Here is a 17,442-nt window from a genome sequence, read left to right as displayed (position 1 = left end):
TTATTTGACAAATCTTTACTTTCTGCTCAGTTTCTAACCTGCTGCTTTGGTTCCCATCCTCCTGTATCATTAGCTTAAATCTGCGCGATCACACGTCCCTTCCAGGATGTTGGGGCCCATCCCGTTAAAGTGCACACTGTCCTTTTTGTACAGTTCCCACCTGCCCTGAACGCGATCCGAATAATCCAAAAATCAAAAACCCTCCTCCCAAACTAGCTCTTTGCCACATATTCAACTCGACTACTTTCCTCTTCCTTGTCTCACTTCCAGATGCCTGGGGAGTAATCCCAAGAATCCTGCTTTTAAACTCACTCCTAACTCCCTTAACTTATTTGCAGGATCTTTCAACCTTTCACTATTCTTATCTATGTCATTGGTGTCAATGTGAACTACGACCACTGGCTGTTTACCCTCCCACTTCAATATGCTCTGAGCATGCTCTGAGACATTCTTGATCCTTGCACCAATCACCCTTTTTATGAGGAAATCATAGAATCGTAGAATCCCTACGGCGGGAAAACAGGCCATTTCAAACAGCACGTCAACGCTGACATTTTGAAGATTACCTCTTTGCGACCCATTCCCCTACTCTGTTACTCTGCATTTACTCCTGACTAATGCACCTAAGCGGCACATCGCTGACCACTATTGGCAAAGCACAAACAACCCAGACCCATTCCTCTACATTATGTTGAATCTGCTTTCTCACAACAGATACTGACAGAACTACTGTGCATTTCCAGCAACTTCTGGTTTTGTTACCGATGTTGATTGCATATTGATAAAAACGTGTACAACACAGAATTGAAAAAAAAAGCTGAATTTAAACTCAAGAGAAAACTAATTATTTGGTCGTTCAATGATCCCTGGAAAGGTTCATTACATTACTGCTGTTCGGTCCATGAACATCATTTGTTCACTTTCCCAATCCATGAATAAAGGAGGTTTTTACATCTTTTTTGATATCAGAAAGCTTGGAAACGTTGCACATTTACTCTTTCATATGGGAATGTGATAACATCTCATTCTTTCAACTCCGTCCAAGAACAGAGAATTATACAAATTATACAGAGAATTATACACACGCATGCACACATATAAGCGCACATGCATACACACATAGACACACACACACACCCACACACGTACACACAGTGTAATTCTTTGTCTAAAAATATCAGTAACAATGTAAGTAATTTGAATGAAACTGGAAAGAAAGATTTAGGTAAAGGGAGGATGAGAGAAAATGGGGCTTTTTGGAACAGAAAAGACTATCATGTGAACTTACTAAGTTGATAAAATTTATGGAAAGCTATGGAAGGCAGATAAAAGTTATTGTTATGAAGGTGTAGAGATATATGTTACATTTAAGAGAGACTGGAAGCTGGCACAAAGTGTTCTGAAAGAAGTTAAATGTAACATTTGACTGTGAAATCAACAGCTGAGTTGCCACGAAACGAAAACCAATTCAACTTCGGCCAGTTTAAATTTTGCCCCAACACACTGAAATCAATATGAGTTTGAAATACTTGGTGACTTCAAAATCAATAAAATGTTCCGATGTTTAGAGATATAACACTTCACATTTTGAACATTTATGGGGAGAACTGCCAAGGACATCCAGAAACTTGAAGGTCTTTCTGAAAGGTACCTGTCTATAAGAGGTTTTCACAGCAGAATATCGATGCCAACCGAGAGAAAACTCTATAGGGGAAAGTATACAAAGGAGACTCGACAAAGCTGACTGGTTTTGAAACATGATTTTTTTTTGTAAATCTTATTTTTTTTTTGTTTGATTGGACCAGTATTGTAGAGTGGGAGGTCAAAGATACGTTCAACCGAAGGGAGTTCGAAGTAGTTGTTTGTTTTATTATTCTCTGTTGGACTTAAGTAACAAAATTGTTAATTTTACTTTAAATTGCGACCTCTGTAAATGGATCTTTGTGTCTCGAAATTTAACAGATTATGGCATGAGGTGAACTTTTTCTGTATGGCTGGTTTAAATTAGGAGGGGGGTTCACCCTGTGTCGTAACAGCTTGGGGGCTTTCGTCCACGATATGAACAGGTTCAGACAGATCCAGTCTGAGATTTGAGCAGATTTGTATAGATTTGTGGGATGAAAAGAAAACAAAGTATATTTAAACATTTGCACGTTCGTGTCTGAGATCTTTAAATAAAACGTCAGTGAGACAACTTGTTTAATTCCGATGACTTGTGTTTGTTTAAATTAAAAGTGAGAAATTGATTTTAAAAAGTTAAGAGGGTTTTGAAGATGATTCTCAAATTTAACACGAAATCTTAGAAGGAAAGAAAAAGGCCAAACTTTTAGAATTAGCAAGGAAGATAGATTTGGATTTAACCAAGGACAAAAGTAAAGCTGAAATTGTCCGGGAATTTCTGACATATTAAGGTGTGCCAGAAACACAGAAAAGTGCAGTACAGTGAGAGAGAAAAACTGAAAGTATAATTGAGGAAAATGCAGTTTAAAGATAAACAAAGGGAGAGAAAGAGAGAGAGAGAGAGAGAGAGAGAGAGAGAGAAGAAACAGAAAGCAAGACAGAACAGAGAGAGAGAAAAAAAAGAGAACGAGAAGGTTCTTAGCTGACCATAAAGAGAGAGAATTTGAACTTGAGAAGTTGCGATTTAGTCAGCAAAGTCACATTAAAAAGATAAAGATTAAAAGAGACGATCGTGTTATATGCAACAATGTTAATACTCTGCAACATTTTAATGAGAAAGATGCTGCATGCCTTCTTTATCGCATTTGAAAAATTGGCTAGGCATTTGGAGTGGTCCAAGGAATTATGGGTAATGCTAGTTCGGACTAAAGTTTTAGGGAGGGCGAGTGAGGTATTTTCTCCGCTGTCAGATGAGCGGTCAGGAGATTCTCAAGACGTCAAACAAGCTCTTTTAAGTGCTCCCGAATTGCTACCAGTATCATATAGACAGCAGTACAGAAACATAAAGAAGTAATCAGGTCAGACTTATGTTGAGTTTGAAATCATTTAATATAGTCATTTTGATAGATTGATGCTTACTTTACAAATAGATATGACCTATGAGGCTCTAATAGAAATTATTCTGCTGAAATAATTGAGAAACTCACTTCCAGAGATGATAAGAATTCACGTGGAGGAACAGAAAGTTCATAATGTGAGAAGGGCAGTAGAATTAGCAGATGAATACATGTTGCTGCATAAGATAACCTTCAACCAGAAATTCGTCTTGTGAAGGATCGCATTTGGGAGATGTGGATATGCTACACTGTAAAAAAACAGTAGTGAATAAGAGTTTACCACAGGTTAAAGAAGATGCCAAAGAGACCTCAGGTGCATTCACTGTAATAGAGTGGGGCACAGAAACCTACAGTGCCGGTGGTTTCAGAAGGGCATTGGGAAGAGATGTTTTCACTACCATAAGAAGGGATGTGTCTGGTCACAGTGCTGATCATTAAGAAATGGACTGTGAGAAAAGATGTGGCAAAAGAAGGTAAGCCAGTGGCATTAGTGAAATTCTTAAAGGAAGTTCCAACAGGAACCGAAGAGCCTGCAGGAAATTGCACAGCCTCGGCAGAGGATGGGTATGGAGTTAATACCTGATCTCTTTAAAAATTCGCCTCTGTGAGTAAACTTTACTCAGAAACAACAGGGGAGAAGGAGAATAAGTTATAATTTTGAGAGATACAGGATCTAACCAGTTTCTAATAGTAAAAGATGAGCAAATTTGCAGTATTTCTGATCTGTAACCTGAGAGTGTCATAATTTGGGCGATAGATGGACAGAAATTTAGCGTTGCTCTCCATAAGATCAGGTTGGCGTGCCTTCTCAAGTCTGGGGAAGTAACCGTGGGAGGCACTGACAGAGTGTGAGTTCCAGGAATCCAGTTTATTCTCGAGAATGAGTTAGCAGGATCCAAGTTGGCAGCGATACCCCTTGTTGTGGAGAAGCCCAAGAAGACCATGAAACTGAGGAGTTAAAACAGAAATATACTGGTATTTTCCCAGACTGTACAGTAACCAGATCCCACTATCATAAGTCACAGCAGGAAGTATAAACTAAAGACAAGATGAAGGAGTTAAGGTTCAGTTAGCTGACATCCTATTTGACGTAATGGTGCAGGGAAAAGATGAACAAACAGAGGGTCATACAAAGGTGTTTAGTCCTGAAAGACGAAGACATTTGCAACAGACAGGCAAGGTGATAAAAGATATTTATGTGGATGTGTACTCTGAAAGTGAGGCAGAGATATTCCTGAGGATTATTATCAGGAATATGGAAACCTAAAACGGAAATGGAGACTACGGCAAGTTAGTGCAGAAGAGTAGTGTGCTGAAGTGCACCAGATTGTGTTGCCGGTAGCATAGAGACAGGAGGTGTTCCGGGTAGCACGTGAACTACCTGTGGGAGGTCACCGAGGGGTACAAAAGACTTAGACTAAGGGACAAAAACATTTTGTTGACCTGGAATGCACAAAGATATGGTTAACTTCTGGCATACATGTCATACATGCCAAATAATAGGCAGGCCACAGGCAGTAATGAAACTAGCACTTCTGTCGCCAATTCACACATTCAGAAACCCATTCGTGTGGCTTATAAATGAGTGACCCTCCGGAAAATTAAAGGAGAGAAAGAATTGGAGAAACAGGTGCTAGTTTCTGCCCCACAGAGTGAGGAATCAATTCGAAATGTGTATTTTGATGTGCCTCAAAATATGTTAAAAATGTAGAAATCCTTGAGCAGTGGGATAGGTACGTAAACAATCTGCCTCAGGAGCATAGAACGCAGTTGAAAAGTTTGTTATTGCAATATGTGGACAGATGTAAGAATCATATGGGGAGAACTAATGCCATTGTACCTGAAATAGACGTATGGAGTACTATTCCGATAAATCAACACCCCTATCGGCTTAATTCTCTCAAAGCCAGACAGGTCCAGAAGGAGTTGGAGGCTATGCTCAAAGAAGTCATCATCGAACCTAGCCAGAGCGAGTGGAGCTCGCCGATTATCTGCGTTCCCAAACTGGATAGGACTCAATGATTATGTTTAGATTATTGGGAGGTCAACACTGCTACAAGATCAGACTTATATCTAATACCGACATTGGAAGACTGTATCGAGAAAGTTGGACAAGTCAGTTACATCACGAAGTTGGACTTAATGCGTTGTTTCTGGCAGGTACCTTTATCAGAGACGGTAAAATAAATTTCTGAATTGTTACGCCAAATGGACTGTATCAATTCAAAGTGATGCCCTTTGGAATGAAGGACACATCCAACACATTCCAAAGACTCATGAACAGAGTTGTGGCCTGATTAATAAACTGTGCAATCCGTTTGGACGATGTAGGGATCTTTAGTAAGTCCTGGAAAGATCACTTGGTACAGTTGGCAGAGCTCTTTGAATGAATACGCGAAACAAAACTGATGATAAAATTAAACAAAACTGACTTCGCGAAAGCAGACGTGATGTTCTTGGGACAGAATATCGGTCATGGAAGGTTGATCTCATGGAACACAAAGATAAATGCTACCCAGGAATTTCCACGACCAACCTCGAAGAAAAAGGTGCTTTGCTTCTTAGGAGTCAACAGAATCTATCGGAAGTTTGTTTCAAATGTCAGCAGTATAGTGGCACCATTAACCGACTTGCTGAAGAAGAACACAAAGGTTTGGTGGACAGAACAATGCCAGGAGGCACTCGACCATTAAAAAGAAATATTGACCACCAAACCAGTTTTAGATACAGCGAACGTTTCTAAACCTTTCAACGTTGCCATCGACGATAGCGACATAGAAGTTGGAGCTATACTGCTACAGGAAGAGATGGGATTGTACTTTTCAAAGAAACTCAACATCCACCAGAGAACATATTCCATGATTGAGAAAGAACTCTTGAGTTTGGTGCTCGACTTACGACATTTTAATGTGTACTCACAAGCAGTGTGTTGGAGACGGTTGTGTACACGGAGCCCAATCTGCTTACATTCTTTGAACGCTTTAAAGATTATTTCATTGGAGCCTTAAGTTACACACTTTTAGTTTAAAAATTGGACATGTAGCATGTCGTAAGAATGTAATCACAGATGTGTTCTCACAGATTTAACTAATAAAGTTTAGACGAGATTTGTAATTATTCAATGTAAAGTATCGCTATATTGGGAAAGGTTAAGGTGATCTTAGATGTCAGTTATCTGTATGTTATGGTAATGTGTTTAAAGAATAGAAAGACAAATGAGACCGTGTTTTCATTATGGTGGTTCTTTTTTTGAGAGAGAAGGTGCTATGAACGTGCAAAGGGTACTGTACCTTTAAGAGAGCTGAAGAATTTACAAGCACAGTGAGTTCTGGAAAATTTACAATGGAACATTTGGTCCAGCAGCTGGCAGTACCTGGGATGCTTTGAGACAAAAAATAAAATAAAATTTGATCAATCCGTTTAAATTGTATACCAAATTTAATTGTATACAATCGAGTTTAAATTTGGCAGTTGGCAATATTATAAAAAAATGAAGTGACCCGATGCTTTGGGGTATAAAACTGAAAGAAAATTGACCAGTTCGGGGAGAATTGCCACGCAACCAACATCTGCAGACTGCCCAGAGAACAGCTCTCTTAAATTCACCTATATGTATCAATTACCTGTGAAACAGAAACACTACGGAGAAGAAAAGAAGACAGAGGAAGATACAAAGAGACGATTCGACAGCTGGCAGGTTCTGAAATTTGTCTGCTTTGGTAAATCTGAATTGAGGGTTTTATCCGATCAGTATTGTAGAAGAGAAAGTAAAAAATAGGTCACAGAATGGAGTTGCAAATAGTTGTAAGGTAATTATTCCCTGTTAGACTTTTTTTAAAAAAAAGTTATTAATTTTTACTTTAAATGCTAACCTTTACGATGGTTCTTGGACTTCAGAATTTTTACAGATTACAGCACGGGCTAAATCTTTTCTGTCTTGCGAGTTTAAATTAGCGTGCGGGTTGGGGCGGGGGGGAGTGTTACCCCGTGTTGTAACACATTAACTCTGATTTTTCTGCACAGATGCTGTCAGACCTGCTGAGCTTTTCCAGCGCATTTCTGTCTTAGCTCTTGACTTTCTTATGTGTATCATTGACAGCCATGACTGAAGTGCTGGAGGACAGGAAGGCGGCTAATGTTTTTACATTATTTGTAATACGGCTGCAAGGAAAACCCAGGGAACTACAGACCAGTGAGTTTGATGTCAAGGATGGGTGAGTGTTTGTAGGAGATTCTGAGAGGCAGGATTTACATGCATTTGGAAAGGCAAGGACTGATTAGGGATATTCAGCACGGCTTTGTGTCTGGGAATCCACGTCTCACAAACTAGAATGCAGTTTTCGAAGAGGTGATCGGGAAGATAGATGAAGTTAAAGCAGCATGCGCTGTCTATGTGGACCTTAGTGAGGCCCAACAAGGTTTCTCATGGTAGCCTGGTTCATAAGGTTACAATCACGGGATCAGTGGGAGCTAGCCAATTAGAAACAAAATTGGCTTGACAGTAGGAGGGAGATGATGCTGGGAAAGATGTGTTGTCCAAATTGGAGGCCCGTGACCAGTGATGTGCCACAAGGAACAGTCTGTTGCTGTTCATTGTTTTTGTAAATGATTTAGATGAGAATATAGGAACCGTGGATGGTAAGTTCGTAGACAGACCCCCCAGAATTGATGCTAATAGTGGACAGTGAAGAAGGTTATCTTAGAGAACAATGAGATTGTGATCAACTGATGATTAGCAGGTAGAGCTTCATAAATGTGAGGTGTTACATTTTATTGGACAAACTACGGCAGCATTTATACAGTTAACGGTAGGGCATTGGTGAGTGTATTCGAACAGAGAGACCCAGGGTGCAGGTACATAGTTCATTGAAACTGGAGTCGCAGGTAGACAGTGCTGTGAAGAAGGCGTTAAGCACACTTACCTACGTCAGTCAGAGCATTGAGTACAGAAATTGGGACATCATGTTGTGGCTGTACAAGGGCACATTTGGTGTACTCAGTACAATTATTGTCGCCCTGATGTAGGAAGGATGTTAGAACCTGGAAAAGGGACAAAGTATTTAAAATGATGTGACGGAGACGGGAGGTTTTGAGATATATGGAGAGGCAGGGATCTTGTTCCTTTTGTGTCGGAGGCTGAGGGGTGACCTTACAGAGGTTTATAAAATCAAGAGTGGCATGGATAGGACAAATAGACAAGGTCTTTTGCCCAGGGTGGGAGTGTCCAAAATCAGAGAGGATAAGTTTAAGTTGAGAGGGAAGAGATTTAAAAGAGATCTAAGGGCAGCTGTTTCTCACTGAGATTGGTGTGTATATGTATTAAGCTGTCAGAGGAAGAGGTATTGGAGAGTGCAATTACAACAATTGAAAGACAATCTGATGTGTACATGAACAGGAAAGATTTGGAAGTTTAGGAAACCTGGTGAGAATGAACGAGTTGGGTCAAAGGATCTGTTTGCATGTTGTATGACTCTAAGAGTCTATGACTCGAGAACTCCTCTTACATCACTAATACTTAATTGCACTCAATTCATTTTCAAGTCAAAACTCCTCTGCAAATACTTTCAATGATATAACTCGCTGAACTTTCTTAAATACAGAATTCCTTACATTGAGGTAGTGCTCTACGCCACAGCACCAGCAGCAGATGAAGCAGCATTATATTCAAACACAATCTGTAACTTTTTGACTGGGATGATCCCTCAGTCGACCATTTCCACCAAGATGACAACTCTGACATCTCCCTGGCAAAGCGGAAGATTACTCTTCTATGTCCAGTTCTCAAAGAAAGAAATAGTTACAATCTGACTAATTATCAAACCCTCAGTGTCTTCACAAAGTCAAATTAGTGTTTTTTTTTCAGACAGAGCTGTCAAGCAGCACATAAATAAACTGCTAAGTGTGGTATCTGATAGGTCCCCATACGGACATGGTGCTGTTGGGGAAATGTCACTAGATTACTAATCCAGACCAGGCTGATGCTCTGGTCGCTGGTGAAAGTTAAAACAATTAATAAAATATCAAGATTTAAAATTTGGTGTCAGTAACAGTGACCTTGAAGCCAATGTCAATTGTAAACATCAATTTCCTTCCCCAATGTAATTTCAGGAAGTGAATCTCCCATGCTTTCCTGGTCTGGCCTAAAGGTGACTCCAGACACTTGACATGTGATAAACTCTTCAATGGTCTCTAAAACAGACAAGCAAAACATTCAAATGTATCAAACTGCTCTGAGGCTTGGAAGGATAAAACCGACAGAAAACTCGGTATTGGAAAGGGGAATGGGAAACACAGTCCTGTTGACACTGCAGAGATCTCCTTCCTAACATCTGAGATTCTCTGACAGCTTTAATCCAGCTGTCTCCTCATTCCTTTAGTGTCCAGAAATCCTTATTTATTTTAAGTGTCCTGGCTTCCACAGCCTTATGTGGGAGAGAAGTCCCCAGGTTCATCATTCTGTGAGTGCAGACATTTATTCTCATCTCAATGCAGAATGACCTGCCTGCACCTAATACTGTGGCTACTTGTTTTAGACGTCCCAGCCAGGGGAATTACCATCCCTGCTTCCAACTTGTCTTGCCCTATCTGGGTTTTATATATTTCATTTAAATCTCCATTCGTTTTCCTAAAGCACATGGATGACAGGCCCAATCCAGTCAATGCAAGATCTGCCGCACCACAAGCCAGTGATCCTAAAGATCAGTCTGGTCATCCTTCACTGCTCTCCATCAATGTTAGGTTTGTTCTTTATGAGGTACGGAGACCAAAACTGCACAGAATACTGCACAATCTTCGAGATGGGGTCTCACCAACGCCCTGTACAGCTGCAGTAAGACACCCTTACTCCTGGACTTAAGTCTCCCTGAAATGAAGGTCAACACAACATTTATCTTCCTAACTGCTTTCCTTCCTGCAATATTGCGGTCAGTGACTGGTGTACAAGGAGATCCAGGTCTTTTCAATGGTACAGCTCTCCTCTTGGATCTGTGTTCACTGCTCAGTGTGCTAATACCATTCCCAGTTTTGCCTTCTGGGTTCAGAACTCACTGCCCTGCATGGACCTCGGAGAGCTGCACAGAAGAAACAAAGACAGAACATATATCCCTTTAAAGATCAACATGTTTCAACGAATCCCTTTCCAAATGATCGGTTGCTGTATTTTGTTCCCCCCAAAATACACACCGTCACATCCAACACCCACTGCTCTCCATCTGCCACGTATTTGCCCATTCACTCCACTTGTTTCAATCACCTTGTAGCTTTTCTACATCCTCCTCACCCACGCACAAACCGACCTCGTTTAGTGTTTGCAGCAGTTTTGGGAATATTGCATTTGATTCCCTCAACTAAATGTTTGACATGCATTTGGAACAGCTGAGGCCCAAGCACCGATCCTTGCGACACACCATGTTCCTTCTACTTCAAAACATATGGCTTCATTCATGTTCACTGTTTCCTGTCAGCTCTCCTATTCTAAAACCATGTTGATATTTTAGCCCCAATCCTGTAACATTTGATTTTGCATACTAGGCCAGAGTCTGTACTAAGATCTTTCTGAAAATCTGAATGCATTGCATCCATTGCTTCTCTGTTTGTATCAACAAGTCATTTTCTCAAATGATTCCCAATTCATGTTGACCCATTACATAAAATCTATGAGCATCAATATGATCAAGGCTGATCCTTTCATGGCCTCAGCTCCACTTACCCATCCGTTCTCCATAACCCATTGTTCCTTTAATGCTCAAAAAATTATCTATCTGAGCTTCAAAAACATTCAAAGATAAAGCCTCAACTATTTCAGTGGGCCGGAACTCCACGGATTCACAACCTTCTTGGTCAGGAAGTTCCTTCTCAATTGAGAAGGAACTAAGTCCTAAATCTGTTCCACTTAATTTTGAGAGTTTGTCCTCTTGTCCAAGTTTCATCTGCTACTGGAAACATCCTCTCTATTTCTATCGTATCTATTCCAATCATAATCATATATGTTTCTACCAGATCCTCCCTCATTATATATAATCAATCAATATATAATTTATAATTCCAGTCCACTCCGTCTCTCCTCATAAGCCAACCCCCTCAACTCCAGAACCAACCTAGCGAATCAATGCATCCATTGTAGCCAGGACATCCTTTCGCAAGTTGGGAGACCAAAACTGCACACAGTATTGCAGGTGTGACCTCCCCAGCACCCTGTACAGCTGCAACACAACCTCCCTGTGTTTAAACTCAATCTTTTTCGCAATGAAGGACACAATTCCATTTGCCTTGTTAATTATTTGTTGCACCTGCAGGCCAACCTCTGTGATTCATGCACAAGAACATCCTGGTCCCTCTGCACAGAGGCATGCTGCATTTTTTAACCATACAAATAATAGTCTTTTTTATCTGGTATTCCTACCAAAATGGATGACTCCATCTTCCAGATCTTTGCCCACTCACTTATAATATTTATGTCCCGTTGTAAAGTTTATCAGTCCCCTGCACACTTTGCTCTGCCACTTATTTTAGTATAAGCTGCTACCGTTGAGCCACTACACGTGGTCCCCAACTCCAAAACGTCAATGTAAGCTGTGAATCATTGCGGTCCCAGCACTGTTCCCAGAGGCACACCACCAGTCACTGATCAGTAACCAGAAAATCACTCATTTATTCCCACTCATTGCTTCGTGTTAGTTAACCAATCCTCTATCCACGCTAATGCATTAACCATAATGCCATGCATCTTTACCTGATGCAGCAACTTTTTTGGCGGCACTGTGTCGAATGCCTTTTGTAAATCGTGGTACACCACATCTACTGTGTCTCCCTGGTCATAATGTCTTCATAGATTTCTAGTAAATTAGTTAAGCATAATCTGTCTTTCATGAACTAATGTTGTGTCTGTCCAACAGGACAATTTCTATCTAGATGCATGCTATTTATTCCTTGATTACAGATTGACGTATTTTCCCCACTGTACATGTTAGGCTAACCAGTCTATAATTCGCCACTTTTTTCCCACTTCCCTTTTTAAACAGTGGTTTAAAACAGCATTTTTCCTGTTTTCCAATATGCTGGAACTGCATCAGAGTCCAGTGACTTTAGAAATATTTCCACAAATGCAGTTGCTATTTCTCTCACGATTCTGTTCGTACCCTGGGATGCATTGCATCAGGTCCGAGAGACTTACCTACCTTTAGATCCATTACCTTTCCCAACACTATCTCTCTCGTGGGAATGGTTATTTCCAGGTCCTCACCTACCTTCCTTCTTTGACAATTACTGGCATGTTATTCGTGTCCTTCACTGTGGAGGCAGAATAAATATCTGTTCCATTCCTCGGCCATTTCCTCATATCCCATTACTGAATCCCTTTTCTCACCCTCTAAAAGACCAATGCTCACCTGAGCCACTCTTTTCGTGAAATATATTTACATAGAACATAGAAGAATACAGCGCAGTACAGGCCCTTTGGCCCTCGATGTTGCGCCGATCCAAGCCCACCTAACCTATACTAACCCACTATCCTCCATATACCTATCCAATGCTCGCTTAAATGCCCATAAAGAGGGAGAGTCCACCACTGCTACTGGCAGGGCATTCCATGAACTTACGACTCGCTGAGTGAAGAACCTACCCCTAACTTCAGTCCTATATCTACCCCCCTTAATTTAAAGCTATGCCCCCTTGTAATACCCGACTCCATACGCGGGAAAAGATTCACACTGTCAACCCTATCTAACCCCCTAATCATCTTGTACACCTCAATCAAGTCACCCCTAAACCTTCTTTTCTCTAATGAAAACAGCCCCAAGTGTCTCAGTCTTTCCTCATACGATCTTCCTTCCATACCAGGCAACATCCTGGTAAACCTCCTCTGCACCCGTTCCAGTGCCTCCACATCCTTCCTATAGTATGGCGACCAAAACTGCACACAATATTCCAGATGCGGCCGCACCAGAGTCTTATACAACTGCATCATGACCTCAGGACTCCGGAACTCAATTCCTCTACCAATAAAAGCCAGTACGCCATATGCCTTCCTCGCCGCACTATTTACCTGGGTGGCAACTTTCAGAGATCTGTGTACATGGACACCAAGATCCCTCTGCTCATCCACACGACTAAGTATCCGACCATTAGCCCAGTACCCTATCTTTTTGTTATTCTTCCCAAAGTGAATCACCTCACACTTAGCTACATTGAATTCCATTTGCCACCTTTCTGCCCAGCTCTGCAGCTTCTCTATATCCTGCTGTAACCTGCCACATCCTTCCTCACTGTCAACAACTCCTCCGACTTTCGTATCATCCGCAAACTTGCTCACCCAACCTTATAACCCCTCTTCCAGGTCATTTATAAAAATGACAAACAGCAATGGTCCCAAAACAGATCCTTGCGGAACACCGCTAGTGACGGCACTCCATGAAGAAACTTTGCCATCAACTACTACCCTCTGTCTTCTTCCATCCAGCCAATTCCTAATCCAAACCTCCAACTCACCCTCAATGCCATATCTCCGTATTTTCTGCAGTAGCCTACCATGGGGAACCTTATCAAACGCCTTACTAAAATCCATATATACCACATCTACCGCTTTCCCCTCATCAACCTCCTTCGTCATCTTTTCAAAGAATTCAATAAGGTTTGTGAGGCACGACCTGCCCTTCACAAAACCATGCTGACTATCCTTGATCACATTATTCCTATCCAGATGTGCATAAATCCTATCCCTTACAATTCTCTCTAAGACTTTGCCCACAACAGAAGTGAGACTCACCGGCCTATAGTTACTAGGGTTATCCCTACTCCCCTTTTTGAACAAGGGAACCACATTTGCTATCCTCCAGTCTTCTGGCACTACTCCTGTAGACAAAGAGGACATAAAAATCAAGGCCAATGGCTCTGCAATCTCCTCCCGTGTTTCCCAGAGAATCCTAGGATAAATGCCATCAGGCCCAGGGGACTTATCTATTTTCACCTTTTCCAGGATTTCCAACACCTCTTCTCTACGTACCTCAAAGCCATCCATTCTACTTATTTGTGACTCAGTATTCACATCGACGACAATGCCCTGTTCCTGAGTAAATACTGAAGAAAAGTATTCATTCAGTGTCTCCCCAATCTCTTCCACCTCCACACGCAACTTCCCACTACTATCCTTGACTGGACCTATTCCTACCCTAGTCATTCTTTTATTCCTAACATACCTATAGAAAGCCTTAGGGTTTTCCCTAATCCTACCGACTAAGGACCTTTCATGTCCCCTCCTTGCTGCTCTTAGCTTTCTCTTCAGGTCCTTCCTGGCTACCCTATAACTCTCAATCGCCCCAATTGAACCTTCACGTCTCATCTTGAGATAGGCCGCCCTCTTCCATTTAACAAGGGATTCCAATTCCTTATTAAACCACGGCTCCCTCGCACGACCCTTTCCTCCCTGCCTGACAGGTACATAATTATCAAGGACACTCAATAGTTGCTCCTTGACCAAGCTCCACATATCATTTACACTCTTGCCTTGGAGTCTACTTTTCCAAGCCACACATCGTAAGTCATGCCTCACCGCATCATAATTTCCCTGACCCCAGCTATCACTCTTGCCCTGTAGTACACACTTATCCCTCTACATCACGAGAGTAAAAATCACCGAATTATGGTCACTATCCCCAAAGTGCTCACCTACCTCTAATTCTAACACCTGGCCTGGTTCGTTACCCAGAACCAAATCCAGTATGGCCTCACCTCTTGTTGGCCTGTCTACATATTGTGTCAGGAAACTCTCCTGCCCACATTGAACAAACACTGACCCATCTAACGAACTTGAGCTATAGCTTTCCCAATCAATATCAGGAAAGTTAAAGTCCCCCATAACAACCACCCTATTACTGTCACTCATCTCCTGAATCACCTTCCCTATCCTTTCTTCAATCATTCTAGGACTATTAGGAGGCCTGTAAAAGACTCCTAACAGAGTGTCCTTACCTTTCCTATTCCTAACCTCAGCCCAAACTACCTCAGATGGCAAGTCCTCATCCATCGTCCTTTCCACCACTGTAATACTATCTTTGACAAGCAATGCCACACCTCCCCCTCTTTTACCCCCACCTCTGACCCTACTAAAACATTTAAATCCTGGAACCTGCAACAGCCAATCCTGTCCCTGTTCTAGCCATGTCTCCGTAATAGCCACAACATCGAAGTCCCAGGTACCAACCCACGCTGCAAGTTCACCTACCTTATTTCGTATACTTCTTGCATTGAAGTATACACACTTCAAGCCACTTTCCTGTTTACAGGCACCCTCCTTTGAAATTGATGCCATGTTCCTAATCTCCCTACACTCCAGGCCCTGCACCCTGAAGCTACAATCTGGGTTCCCATGCCCCTGCAGAGTTAGTTTAAACCCCCGCCCCCCCCCCCCCCCCAAGAGCACTAGCAAACCTCCCCCCAAGGATACTGGTGCCCCTCAGGTTCAGGTGTAGACCATCCTGTTTGTAGAGGTCCCACCGTCCCCAGAAAGAACCCCAGTTATCCAAAAACCGGAATCCCTCCCTCCTGCACCATCCCTGTAGCCAAGCATTGAAGTGTTCTCTTTCCCTATTCCTCGAATCTCTATCACGTGGCACGGGTAACAAACCAGAGACAACAACTCTGTTCGTTCTAACTCTGAGCTTCCAACCTAGCTCCCTGAAAGCCTGTCTAACATCCTCGGCACTCCTCCTACCTATGTCGTTGGTGCCAATATGGACCACGACTTCGGGCTGCTCCCCCTCCCCCTCCAGGACCCGGAAAACACGATCAGAGACATCACGTACCCTTGCACCTGGGAGGCAACATACCAAACGTGAGTCTCTCTCGTTCCCACAAAACCGCCTATCTGTGTCCCGAACTATCGAGTCCCCAATTACTACTGCTCTGCTCTTCTTCACCATTCCCTTCTGAGTAACGGGGACAGGCTCCGTGCCAGAGACCTGAGCCCCGTTACTTACCCCTGGTAAGTCATCCCCCCCACAAGTATCCAAAACGGTATACTTGTTCTTGAGGGGAACGGCCGCAGGGGGTCCCTGCACTGGCTGCTTCCTCCCAGTCCCCCTCACTGTCACCCATCTATCTGCCATCTTTGGAGTTACTACTTCCCTATAACTCTGATCTATGACCCCCTCTGCCTCCCGAATGATCCGAAGTTCATCCAACTCCAGCTCCAGTTCCCTAACACGGTCTTGGAGGAGCTGGAGATGGGTGCACTTCCTGCAAATGTAATCGGCAGGGACGTCGATGGCATCCCTCACCTCATACATGTTGCAGGAGGAACATTGCACTGCCTTTACTGCCATCCCTCTAAAGCTAACTTTTATTAAAAAAAAAACTGGGTCTAAAGAATACAACAAGCAAAATTCAGCACTTACCTACTTACCACAACAGATGTTATTATTAGGTTAGAGGAGGAGGGCGGGTGGGAGGCACTACCCGTGTAGTGCCTCGGGTTCCTCTCCTTCACGCTTTTAAAGGGGGAAAAAACCTACCCAGGTAAGCTTACACTAACTGCTTCCGGGTCTTGGCTGCCCCTCTGGTCGTCGTCACTTCCCCCTGGTGCTCCGGCTCTTTCTGTGAAGAGAGAGTGAAAGAGAAAAAAAAACACCGCTGCCCGCTACCGGTAAGTACTTTTAAAACCAAACGGTCTTACCTTCGCTGCTGCTCGCACTGGAAATGACCGACGGCTTCTTTTGCTATCTGTCTTTATATTCTGTGGTAGATTACTGTCATAATCTATCTTATGTTTCTTGATAGTTTTTTTGTTGCTCTTTTGACCTCTAACTTTTTCCCAATCTTTTAGTTTCGCACTAGTCTTTGCCATTATTCATGCCATTTATTTAAATTTGATCGCCTCCCTTATTTACTGAGATATCCTTGGCAGCTTGCCCTTTCTCCTCCAGTCCTTTCTATTTCACTGTTATATGCTGCGGCGGAGCACTTGGAGAAATTGCTTTGAAAGCCATATACAGTTCCACCGTAAAGTATTTGCTTCCAGTTAACATTAGCCAACTCTTCCCTCATCCTATTGTTGTCTACTTTATTTAAGCACAGGGCCCTGTTATTGAACTTTACCTTCTCACCTTCCATCTCTATTCTAAATTCAACAAAACGTTTAGTCCCAATAATTTCTCCCAAAGAATTTATTTATTAGTTTCATTCATTTTCTCTCGAGACTTAGGCTTTCTAGTCTTGCTGGGAAGATTTGATTTGTTTTCTTCTGTGAAGACATAACTGAAGTAATTGCTTCATAGTACTGCTATTGCTCTGTTCTCTATTCTCCTTCCTCTGGGTTCAGACTGCAACGAAGCTGCACTTGTTTTCTCTTACCTTTTCCATTGACAGCTCAACTTAATAAATATTGTTAATATTCTTTGCAGAAACATATCAATTCATGTCCACACCATACAAT

This window comes from Chiloscyllium plagiosum, unplaced genomic scaffold, assembly GCF_037043375.1.
Source record: "Chiloscyllium plagiosum isolate Xiang-an unplaced genomic scaffold, Cpla_swu_hap1 HiC_scaffold_48, whole genome shotgun sequence".
Lineage (NCBI taxonomy): Eukaryota > Metazoa > Chordata > Chondrichthyes > Orectolobiformes > Hemiscylliidae > Chiloscyllium > Chiloscyllium plagiosum.
The sequence above is the reverse complement of the archived record's forward strand: the minus strand, read 5'-3'. Positions refer to the sequence as shown.